The sequence below is a fragment of the Cyprinus carpio genome, chromosome B4 (assembly GCF_018340385.1).
Source record: "Cyprinus carpio isolate SPL01 chromosome B4, ASM1834038v1, whole genome shotgun sequence".
NCBI lineage: Eukaryota > Metazoa > Chordata > Actinopteri > Cypriniformes > Cyprinidae > Cyprinus > Cyprinus carpio.
In genome coordinates, this window is record NC_056600.1 from 29,424,789 (window position 1) to 29,437,978 (window position 13,190).

The following is a 13,190-nucleotide window of genomic DNA, read 5'->3' on the forward strand; positions in this document are numbered from 1 at the left end:
CTAAATCTCTGGGTACATCTCAGTCAGTTTCCTAGAAAGCTAGTTATAAGCTATTAACTAGAACCGTTAATGATTAAAACATTAACAGAACATCTCAATGACACTAATAATTATTAACTGTAATTAGCTATTAATGTTAAGATTAAAGTTATATAATAACAGTCTTTACTAGTTCTGAACACACAACAAGTCAAAAAATCAAAGGCAGTAGCTTTATTTTAAATGCACACGCAAAAATTTGCTTAAAAAGAAACACTGGCCCCCCCCCCCCCCCCCCCCCCCCATCAGTAATGCATGGGCAACAAGACAAAATATTAAGGCAATAAATGAAGTTAGTGAAGTGACATACAGCCATGTATGGTGACCCATACTCAGAATTCGTGCTCTGCATTTAACCCATCCAAAGCAGTGAACACACACACACAGCAGTGAACACACACACACACTGTGAACACACACCCGGAGCAGTGGGTATCATTTATGCTGGGGCGCCCGGGGAGCAGTTGAGGGATCTGTGTCTTGCTCAAGGGCACCCCAGTCGTGGTATTGCTGGCCCGAGACTCAAACCCACAACCTTAGGGTTAGGAGTCAAACTCTCTAACAACTAGGCCACGACTTCCCCTTGTATATACTGTTCCCCTGGTATATCCCCTGGAAGGCTGGTATATACTATTATCAGCATATGTTGAGGTAGATTCAGTTTTTGCTTTCACTTCAGTGAATAATTGACTCTGGTTTGAGGCTCATTCAGAGTTTGCAGATTGCCTGCGTGTTGTTTATGTATTGACTGCATTTTCTTTATCACAAACTCTACTAACTAGTTAAATGAGGAAGAGAATAAACAAGTAAATGCGTACAAAGTCTAAACATTTACGATGAACTGATTCACTCTATACGGAGCGAAATGAGACTTGCCTTTTCTGTTTCTCATGTTACTCATTCACTCACAAAAAATAATATAAATAACACTGGATTGGATAGCATTGCAATTTTACATTCAAAAATTAAATCATTCATTTTACAGTTATTGTAAGAACTATAAAATTTTCTGGACGGTGTCCATAGATTTAAACACTTTAAAATGATTTAAAACAATCTTTCTTCAGCCGAATCACAACAGAGCAGGAGCATGCCAATGACATCATATCAGTTTACCAAAATAAAAGTCCCATTCCCACGCTAAAAGCACGCACAGAAATATACGTACATACAAAAATATGCTTACATAGAGAATTGATCTAAAACAACAATGATTGCAACAATAATAATAAATATTTACAAAGAAGACAGTATATATTAAAAATGTAACAATAATACAGTTTCAAATAATGCAATTATCACGCAATATCTAAGTAAACATTTGGATAAAAGTGTCTGCTAATTAAATAAATGTGATTGAAAACACATTTGATAGTTTATATATTATTTATATATTGCTACTATTATATTATTCCTCTGTTATCTTATCTGTTTGTGTTTTGGTATTCAGTATATGGCTTATGAGAATGTGTATAATGACATGGCTACTATAATTTAAGCATGGCTCATGGGGACACTTCCTGTGTAGTAGGAGTAGGTTTAGTTTAAGGGGCCACAAAATACATTTTGTACAGTAGAAAAACCATTATGCTTTTGAAGTGTCCCTGTAAACCACATACGCAAGAATGAGTGAGTGAGTGTGTGTGTGTGTGTTAGTTCATGTTTCCTTTGTCTTAGTTCATCAGTTGGCCAGTTGGGTGGGCTTTCAAACTGTTCAGTGCAGTGCAAGCGTTCTTACTCCGCCAATGTATTAAATATGCGTTCTTGAAAGCGCACAGTTTTCTAACGTATTTACTTTAACTTTTTTGGTAATATCAATGTTATGATGTTTCAGATGAGTCCGAAATTACAAAAACATACATATATTTAATTGTTTGATCAAAATTATTGCTAGGGACAGTTTGGTAGTCACATGTCCCTGGCGTCATCCCTAATTATATGCCCCTGTTTACCCCTGTGTTATGGGGACAAAATGTCTCCACAAAGATGGCAATATCCAAAATCCTTGCTGGGATATTTTTTGGTCCCCATGAGGAAACAAGCTTATAAATCATACATAATGGGTGTTTTGTTTTTTTTGTTTTTTTGAGAATCTAAAAATGCCTGTAGTTTTCTGTAAGGGGTAGTTTTAGGGGTAGGGTTGGTGTAGGGCGATAGAAAATACAGTTTGCACAGTATAAAAATCATTACATTTACATTACATTTACATTTAATCATTTAGCAGACGCTTTTATCCAAAGCGACTTACAAATGAGAACAGTAGAAACAATCAGATCAACGAGAAAACAACAACGGTATACAAGTGCTATGACAAGTCTCAGTTAGTCTAGTACAGAACACGTAGCCAGGGTTTTTTTTTTTTTTTTTGGAATATGATAGAAAAGAAAAAGAAAAAAGGTAAGTACTAGTATTAGTTGGTTAAGTGCAGGCGAAAAAGATGAGTCTTTAGATGTTTTTTGAAAATGAGTAAAGACTCAGCTGATCGAATTGAGATCGGGAGGTCATTCCACCAGCTGGGAGCAGTCCAGGAAAAAGTCTGTGAGAGTGATTTTGAACCTCTTTGGGATGGCACCACAAGGCGTCGTTCACTTGCAGAGCGCAAACTTCTGGAGAGTGCATAAGATTGAACTAGTGAGTTTAGGTAAGTTGGCGCCGTGCCAGTGGTCGTTTTGTAGGCAAGCATCAGTACCTTGAATTTGATGCGAGCGGTTACTGGTAGCCAGTGTAACCTGATGAGGAGAGGAGTAACATGGGCTGTTTTCGGCTCATTGAAGACAACCCTCGCTGCTGCATTCTGGATCAGTTGTAGAGGCTTGATAGTACATGCAGGAAGGCCCGCCAGGAGAGCATTGCAATAGTCCAGTTTGGAGAGAACAAGAGCTTGGACAAGAAGTTGGGTGGATTGCTCTGACAGGAAGGGTCTAATCTTCCTAATGTTGAATAAGGCAAATCTACAGGACCGGGTCGTTGTAGCAATATGGTCTGTGAAGCTTAACTGATGATCCATCACAACTCCTAGGTTTCTGGCTGTCCTGGAAGGAGTTATGGTTGACGAACCCAGCTGTATAGAGAAGTTGTGATGAAACGATGGGTTAGTTGGAACCACCAGCAGTTCAGTCTTAGTAAGGTTGAGCTGAAGGTGATGGTCATTCATCCAGCTAGAAATGTAACTCAGACAGGCTGAAATGCGAGCAACTACCGTCGGGTCATCTGGTTGGAATGAGAAGTAGAGTTGAGTGTCATCAGCGTAGCAGTGATAGGAAAAGCCATGCTTCTGAATGACAGATCCTAATGACGTCATGTAGATGGAGAAGAGAAGCGGTCCAAGTACTAAGCCTTGAGGAACCCCAGTAGCAAGTTGTTGTGACTTAGAAACTTCACCCCTCCAAGACACCATGAAGGATCTATCAGACAGGTAGGAGTTAAGCCACTGGAGTGCGGTTCCAGAGATGCCCATCTTTCTGAGGGTGGATAGGAGAATCTGGTGATTAACAGTGTCAAAAAGCAGCAGACAGGTCCAGCAAAATGAGTACTGAGGATTCTGAAGCTGCTCTTGCCAGTCGCAGGGCTTCAGTAACCGAGAGCAGGACAGTCTCATTTGAGTGGCCACTTTTGAAGCCAGATTGGTTGCTGTCCAGGAGGTTGTTCTGTAAAAGAAACATAGAGAGCTGGTTGAAAACAGCTCGTTCTAGTGTCTTTGCAATGAAAGGAAGGGATACCGGTCTGTAGTTTTCTAGAAGTGCTGGATTTAGAGATGGTTTCTTCAGCAGTGGGCTTACCCGAGCCTGCTTAAATGCTGAGGGAAATGTTCCAGAGTGAAGAGAGGAGTTGATATTGTGAGTAAGTGAAGGTATGACTGAAGAAGAAATCGCTTGAAGGAGGTGAGTGGGGATCGGATCCAGTGGGCAAGTAGTAGGATGACTGGACAGGATAAGTTTGGAAACGTCCGTCTCTGAGAGTGGAGAGAAGGAGGAGAACGAGTGAGCATTAGTCGTTGGTGAAGTTATCCTCAGTCTGCGGTGTGGAGAATTGGTCACTGATGGTTCTTGTCTTATTTGTGAAGAAAACTGCAAAGTCATCAGCTGTAAGAGTCGATTGAGGAGGAGGTGGAGGCGGATTAAGAAGAGAAGAGAAGGTTTTGAAGAGTGTCCGAGCGTCACAACAGTTGTTAATCTTGTCGTGGTAATATGATGTTTTAGCAGTGAAGACGTTTGCAGAGAAGGAAGAGAGGAGAGACTGATACAGGACTGATACTGATACTGAGGTCGGTAGAGTTTCTTGATTTAAGCCATTTCCTCTCTGCAGCCCTGAGTTTAGAGCGATGTTCATGGAGTACATCGGACAGCCAGGGGGCAGATGGGGTGGTGCGTGCTGGTCTAGACGACAGTGGGCAAAAGTTGTCCAAGCAAGAGGTCAGAGTGGAACAAAAAGTGTCCGTAGCACTGTTCGTGTCCAGAGCTGAAAACTGTGAGAGTGAAGGAAGTGAGGATGCAACCACAGAGGATAGGCGAGATGGAGAGAGTGAGCGTAGGTTCCGTCGAAAGGTGACCCGCATTGGAGCGTGTGCCGCTTCAGGAGTAAGTGCTAGATTAGCAGTAATGAGGAAGTGGTCTGAGGTGTGCAGTGGAGTAACTAAAGTGTTGTCCACTGAGCAACAGCGCGTGTAGATGAGGTCCAGTTGGTTCACAGATTTACTAGTCGCTGTAGTAGAGACTCGCTTGAGATCAAATGAGGCGAGCAGAGTGTTGAAGTCAGCAGCCTGGGGTTTATCTAGGTGGATGTTGAAGTCACCAAGTAGTACCAGAGGAGTGCCATCTTCAGGATAGTTTGATAGCAGCACGTCCAACTCCTCCAAGAAGTTTCCCAATTGACCTGGGGGACGATAAATGACCACAAAGTGGATTTTAACAGGGTGGGTTTACAGTAACAGCATGTGATTCAAAATGAACCGTGACCTGTAGGTGGTGGTTGAAGATCAAATTTCCAATCTTTCGATATAAGGAGACCAGTACCTCCACCCCTCCCAGTCGTATGAGGAGTGTGGGAACAAGTGAAATGAGTGGAGAGGGCTGCGGGAGTGGCAGTGTACTCAGGTTTGATCCAGGTCTCAGTCAGTGCCATGAGGCAGAGACCAGAATGAGTAGCAATAGAAGAAATGAAGTCTGCTTTGTTAACAGCGGACTGGCAGTTCCAGAGACCAACTGGAATAGAGAGCGTTGGGGTAGAGGTCAGAGGGACAGGCCTTAGATTTGTCAGGCAGGCCTTCCTTTGACGTACATAGCGTGCTCTCCCAGTGTTAGTAGTGATAGTAGAGATCTGAAAGCACATAGTGACTACAAGTGACCAAAATAAGTATTTGAGGACGAGCTGTACAAAAATTGAAGGGGAGAAAAGCAATACTCAAGTGCCCTGTCGGTGTCCTTGCTCAGTGGAGTCGCGCAGGTAGAGTCGATGGTCTTTACACTCCTCGGTCTTCACATGAGGAGGCTTCACACGAGGGCTGCCGCGACCGCTGCCGCGGTGACACCTACCAATTATATATTTGCCTGATTACCTGTGATTGAAGTCAGCTAGTCACGCCTCCCTATTTAGCAGACCGAAACTGTCCAGTCCCGCGATAGGCAAATGCAAAACCAAACGCCACAATTCACACGTATTTACCAGGGTAAGACACACAGTAATTACGTCTGTAGTATATCCCCGTGTGTGTGTGTGTGTGTGAAGGGAGTAGGTGTAATAAAGGGAGGGAGTAATAAAGCCTTTCCAATTTATTTTATTAATCTAATGATTAATTCATTGAGAGATTGTAGGACACAGAGAGAGAGCAGCAGAATCAGAGAAAGAATAAGAGAAAAAAACTAAATCATTGGAGGCAGAACAGGATGAAAGGAGCCATAGAGGAGTATAAACAGACAGTTGAGAATGGTGGGGTCCCTCAGCTGAGACCGTTGGCCAGGGAGTGAAATGTCACTAACTGCTCAGCAGCACAGGATAAGAGCCAATGGTCACTTTCATCATACAATAGGAAGAAAACCACTGATTAACCAAGAGGATGAAGCTGAACTGGGGCATGTTATATGTACATTAGGAAAATGTGAATCATATATGGAACTGTGACAAAACAGAGCTCCAGGACCACTTCCTGTCAACTAGAGTTGTTGCTGAAGTTGGGTCACCTTGTTTTGAGATTTTGAGACAGTTGCCAGCATCGATGCTGCTGGTGGGTACGAACCAATGCTCATCACTTTCAAAGCCAAGAGGCTGAGGGCAAACTGGCTTTTTGGGGCCCCTAACAACATGGCCAGAGGCATCCCACCATTTAAGGACTCTCTTCTTGTCCAGTTTAACTTGTTGATGCACATGCATTAATGCCAGTCCTGTGAGCTGTCAGTAGACACGGTAGATCTGAGCCATGTTTTGAGCCGTCGCATCGCAGAGAATGACCTTTCACATGTGCAAGTTTTCACTTGAAAGTGTTAGGAATAATTTACGGATGTTGGGGAAGAAGGCCATCTGAGATGACTGAGGAGTTTCCAGTGCTGAGGCATCTTCACACTGAAACTTGTGTCTCCAGCATTATATTTCCTGCTCTACTGTGTCTGGGTAAGCTAAGTCCTCATGATACTATTTTACTGTATTTTGCTTCTGTGAGTTCCTTCAAAGATTTTGGCACCGGGTATTATTGCAGGCTCGTTACTTTCAGAGAACCTCTCATCCAGCTCACTAGTTATTTGATCTATGAAGGGATAGACGAGATTCAATTGATAATAATCTTCCACTGACTGTGTTGATATGTTTGGTCTGCAGTTCTGTTTCACCAGTATCCTATGCTCGGCTAGGACTACATCAGATGATTTGGCCAGTTCTGTGGCTTTTTGAAAACATTGACTAAAATCTTGCTCATTTCTTTGGTTGGCTATGACTTGCCGTACATTTCTTGCCTCCTTGTATGGCGGGATGATGTCCAAGTGGGTAGTCTGCAGCTGTTTGGTTAGAGCAGGGTTTCCCAAAGTGGGGTTTGTGAACCCCTGGTGGTTCGTGAGGGAATTGCAGGAGGTTCATGAGTTGGTACGCCTACGTTAATACCATTAACGAATTAATAAAAAATATAATAAATAAAAAGTTTTTGCAAAGACATGTTACAGGTTTATACAAATGTGATGTAAATGTAAACTCTTAAATGTAAAAAAATAATTCTCTTTTTGGGAAACCCTGAATAAAAAAAAATATTGTGGAAAAAAATGTAACTACATTGTAAATTACAGTAATATTAATTTTTATAATTTGTTGAGCGTAATAATAACAATAGCTATGTAAATACTACAGATTCTACAGTCAAAAATCTTGGTGTTATATTAGACAGTAACTTGTCTTTTGAAAATCATATTTCCCATGTTACAAAAACAGCATTCTTCCATCTTAGAAACATTGCCAAGCTACGAAACATGTTACCTGTTTCTGATGCAGAAAAGCTAGTTCATGCATTCATGACCTCTAGACTGGACTATTGTAATGCACTGCTAGGTGGTTGTCCTGCATCCTCAATAAACAAGCTACAGGTAGTCTAAAATGCAGCTTCAAGAGTCCTTACCAGGTCAAGAAAATATGATCATATTACCCCAATTTTACAGTCTCTGCACTGGCTACCTATTAAGTTCTGTATCAGTTACAAAATATTATTACTTGCTTATAAGGCCCTTAATGGCTTAGCTCCTGCATACCTAACTAGTCTTCTACCACGCTACAACCCATCACGCTCCCTAAGGTCACAAACGCTGGACTTTCGATAGTACCTAGGATAGCAAAGTCAACTAAAGGAGGTAGAGCTTTTTCGCATTTGGCTCCCAAACTCTGGAATAGCCTTCCTGATAATGTTCGGGATTCAAACACACTTCCTCTGTTTAAATCTAGATTAAAAACACACCTCTTTGGCCAAGCATTCAAATAATGCATTTCATAATTTTGGACTGCAGTTATATCTGATCAAATGCGCATTATTATTCTTTAGCTTGGGTTAAACGAATTAATTGTAGTTGGCTGGAACAGCAGCTACGCTAATTAGGTCTCTATTTGTTTCTCTGTTTCTGCTGGATTTACACCCCGTGGTAACTAGGATTTACACAAGCTCCAGTCTGGATCCAGAACACCTAAGAAGAGATGATGCCAACCCCTCAGAGGACCTAAGATGATACTAACCCAGAGACAACATACAGAACTACCACATTTTGCTATAAGTTTGATTGCATAATTGCTGTTAATAGTGTAAATTGTCTGTTTGTTTACGTCTTTTATTGATTTTTCTGAACATTTCTGCCGTATACACATAAACTGACAGTCACCACTGATAAGCTACTACTAAATATTGTAGAAACTTAATTTTCTGTAAAGTTGCTTTGCAATGATTTGTATTGTAAAAAGCGCTATACAAATAAACTTGAATTGAATTGAAATGAATTGAAATACTACTAAAACATTAAAACTGATAAAAAATAAATGTTTTTAAAGTTAAACATGCAAATGTGCCACTAAATAATTTAAATATTTATTTACAATCTCAGGGGGTACTTCAAGTACATAATTTAGGTCAAAGGGGTTCGGCTGACAAAAAAGTTTGAAAACCCCCGGGTTAGAGGATACAAATAACCCAGGACTTTGTTGGCCATTACAGCTATAATGATAGCAGGCCCGACGCAGGGCCAGTACTGACAGGGAAAAATTCAAATTCAAAAACACCACAGCATGTGCATACAGAGTTGGATGCGTCAGCATTTAATTGAATTGAATCTCCACAGCACACGCTCTTTCCACTCATTTGTGCATTTCGTTGTCAAGTCTATTTCAAAGGCGAGTTTTATCAAGTGGGCCTTCCTCGAGTGCAACATGCTTCGTCATTGGTCAGAAAAAAATCCTCTTTAATGTTGAGAACGAATTATTGCACATTGCTGTTGAGGCTCCAAGTGTTAGTCCAGTTTAAAAGCAGTCACAAATGTCATTTTCATCAAGGTTTTACCAAATTTTGTTAAAATGTTTGCAACTGTCCATGTTTCATTGGGCAAAGCATCAATTTCTGTGCAAAGGAATTTCTAAGCGACTGCGTTTTCACTATCAATGAGTTCTGCACCTGTAAGGTCTAACAGTGGTTAGTGTAACAGGAACAGGATTTGGCACCCCTGATATAGATCATCTTCTTTGAAGACTGATCTGTTTGGGAAATCAAAATTTAAACCACCACAGCACTTTTGTTGACACGTAATATCTGAATGCCAGATTGGACATTAAGAAACCATCTAAAATAATTCTGAAGATTTTTAAGATGGCTGGAAAAATAAAAAAAATATTTTAATAATGTCTACAATGGCAAATTAATGTTGCCAGATTAAATTGTAAATATCACGGGAACACACTAAATGACACACATAAGGTGTTTCTGCTTTTGTGAAGACCAAAACTGTTATATTATATTTATATTTTATATTATATTATATATATTTATATTTTATTTTAATATCTGGGTACTCTTCCTGAAAGACTCTATAAGTGCTAGTTCCACACCTAAACCAGTCAGGTTCATCAAGCACTTTCAAGATATCTCTTCTAGGAATAAAATGGAACATTTCAGCAGAGACAATTACGGAAGATAGTCAAATTTTCACTATTTTTTGAGATGCCGATCTCAGTTGAATTGATCACATTATAAATTCCTCCAGCAAGTGACCGTTTGTTTTGCTAATGTTTACTTATGTTTGTGATTTTAACTTAATGACCTTAGGCCATGTTTTATTCACAGAAATGTGTTGACACTGCATGCTGTCAGCAGCTGGAACACGTTATCAGATATAAGTTTGATTTTAAAATGTTCTTTTAACATTATGTCTGTAACATCATGCATGTAATGCAAAATTGAAGTGTTTACAAATAACAAAGAGCACACGTACATCATGAACACACAGACCCAGTGAGATTGTGGTTAGGTGCTCAAGGGCACCTCAGGTATTGAAGGTGGATGAGAGTGCTGTTCATTCACTCCACCCTCCTACACTTCCTGCCGGTACTGAGAATCGACCTCATGACCTTCAGATTACAAGTACGATTCAAACCATTAGGCTACAAGAGACGAAAACCAGAAGAATGACAGTTAAGCCCTGTTCACACCACCAGCGACACAGAGCGACATAATCCCATTAATTTTCAATGGAGAGCTGGCGACTTCCGGCAGGTGGGCTCCCCATGGGGTTCCCAGTTGGGTCATTAATGGGAAATGTGTGCATGGGCTCAAAATGGGCTACACGAGGGATTCAATTTGTTTTATCAAATATACAAGTTCAAACACAGTTAATCTCATAGGTCAGGGGTCAGCAACCCCCGGCTCTTTCATCTCTTTGCAGTGGCTCCCTGCAGCATGGTCATAGAAAAAGCGGAGGACGTATCCTCTGAACATTTAATAAAACCTCAACTCTTCCCATGCACTTTTAAGGGCAAGTGTGTATAAATCTAGATTTAAATTAAAACCAGACAAGATAGTCACATCTTTTTGGATACATTATATTCGTATCTAAAACAATGTGATCATTACGGAGTACTGAACGAGTTTCAGTCGTAAATAGTTGCGCTTGTTGCATTGTTGATGTTAGCAACATTGCAATCTGCATTGACCTGCCTCACATCTGATTTTAGGTGAACACACTGAAATATTTCCAGCAGCATTTTCGCCCTCTTTGCGTAAGCATCTCTTCCAGCTCCTTTTATGACAATGGTCTTCATCAAATCAAACATTTCAGGTTTTTTGTGCTCCTTGTCAAGATAATGGCAGAATCATCCACTGTCACAGAAAGCAGAGGCACTGGCAAAAGGAGTCAAAGGCACAGGTATTATTTACACTTACAAGCATTTTGTCAACTGCAATGGATGTTTTAGCCTGGTAGTTGCCATTCTTCAAGACATTCATTTTTGTCTTTTTTCTTTTACCTCAAAAAACTCAAGGTGGCGTATGACAAACCGGTCCATTCGGATGGGGAGGCGTTCATGTTTGAAGAGACCATGCTTTATGTTTTTAAACTCAGAAAGCTCTGCAAATGTTGAGGCTGTGTTGTGTACACTTTTGAAATGTGGAGCCGTCACAGCTGTCCAAAGAGGGAGGTAGCAAGCCATTCTTATGATATTTGGGACAAGTTCTGGAAGGAAATGCAGATTGTCTCTGTCACCATGATGTATCTTTACTGATTTCTGCTTTTAGATCTGTGCAGTGCTTCCTCGATTTCAGTTACCTCTGTTGAATGGTCATCTTCGGTGACACATGGCAGGACTCCCTCTGCAAATAGTCTCTTAAGTTGAGCTTTGCAAGTTTCTGAGACAACAGGTAAACTTGTTGATTTCTTGAACACCTGTGATGGGCCATTGTGTTCACTCACCTCTAAACGCCGGATTTTTTTTCCTGCACGCTTGCGATTCCTCTCGCTGTAACACAATGTAAATAAGAGGTTCATTGATTATAAAGGAACTCTGTGAGCTCACGATGAACTGAAGTAAGTGACACCTTTTACTGATTATAAAGTAAGGGCTATTTGCGCACTTTCTTGGCTAATTATAATCCGTTCAGAATTTGAATACAAGTTTTGTATTTGCTATATAACTTACAGCATTGGAGTTACATAAAATATATATCATTAAGTCGTTATTAAGTCAGTTTGTCATTACATCCTGTTTTTGACTTTTTTAACAAACTATGGGACTCAGAGTTGGCTCTGAGCACCAGCAATTGCTACTACATACTGATGGCTTTCAAGAGGAAGAACACTTCAAAGGCTGTTTGATTTTCTCTCTGAGCACTTGCAGAACTACTAAAGGCCTGGCTAGCCCACCTGGCAGATGTTTCCAGCAAGCTAAATTACTTTAACTTGGTATTGCAAGGTAAAGACACATCTGTCCTACACCTGCATAATTAAGTTCCTAGATTCATGAAAAAAACCAGACATCCGTGGTAGGAAATGTCAGGATGGGGATGTGAGTAATTTCCCTCGGGAGACAGTACAGGCACACATGAACATCCTCTGAGTTTAAAGGGTAAGTTTACCCAAAAGTTACAATTCTGTCATTAATTACTCACCCTCAGGTCGTTACAAACCTGTAAGCAGTGATGGAGTACACGAGTCCTGGACTTGGACTCGAGTCCGACTCGAGTCACTATTCTCTGGACTCGTGACTCGACTTGGACTCGCGGACTGATGACTCGTACTTGGACTCGGACTCGAGGATATAAAAAATCGGACTTGAGCATTCATCACGTTGTTTTTGACTAAATATGTTATAAAAAAAATTATATAAGGTGTTACACTTTTCCTGTTTCGTGCCCAAGACCGGCCGGGATCTATTTTTTCCCCTCACAGACACTGCTACTGCTCGCTCTCTTTGGTTAACAACACACTCACTGACGTCTCTCATTTTACGCTCGTGCATGATTTGCAGGCTAAATGTTCACATTTTGAAAATGCAGAAAGATGTGCCCCGGATCGTGAACTTCGCCTACACGAATTTTGCATCTAATGCTGGAAAGAGCAGCGCTAAATGTTGTGTGTGTAATCGCACAAATTGAGGGAAAAGGACTGGGACAACTTCAAACTTTAACAAACACCTGTCACGGATGCACCCAGAAAAGTAAGTAAAATGCTTTCCATTGGCTAACATAAGCTTTTAAAAAAACTATTATTGACTAATGCATATATGATAATAAACAGAAGAAGCTAGGGTTGGGCGATGTTTGACAATTTGGCATCAGACGTCGACGATGTCTAATGTCTGGTTCAGATTACACTATTTTTTTGTCTGTTGATAATTTACTAGTCACTGTGTCAGACCAGATTACATGATTTTTTTTTTTGTCTGTTGTGATAGTCACTGTGTCAGATTACACAATTTTTTTGTCTGTTGCAATGCTCATTGTGTCAGATGGATGACGCAATTTTGACTCCTAAAATCCTGTGGTGTCATGGACAAGAAACATGTCAGACTAACGTTACACGTTGCTTTCTGACCAGTCGCGTGCCGTCACACACACACACACACACATTCACTTGAACACACAAACGCACTCACGCTAAATCACTCGGTCACTCACACACAAACGCACTCTCTCTCTCTCTCTCTCTCTCTCTCGG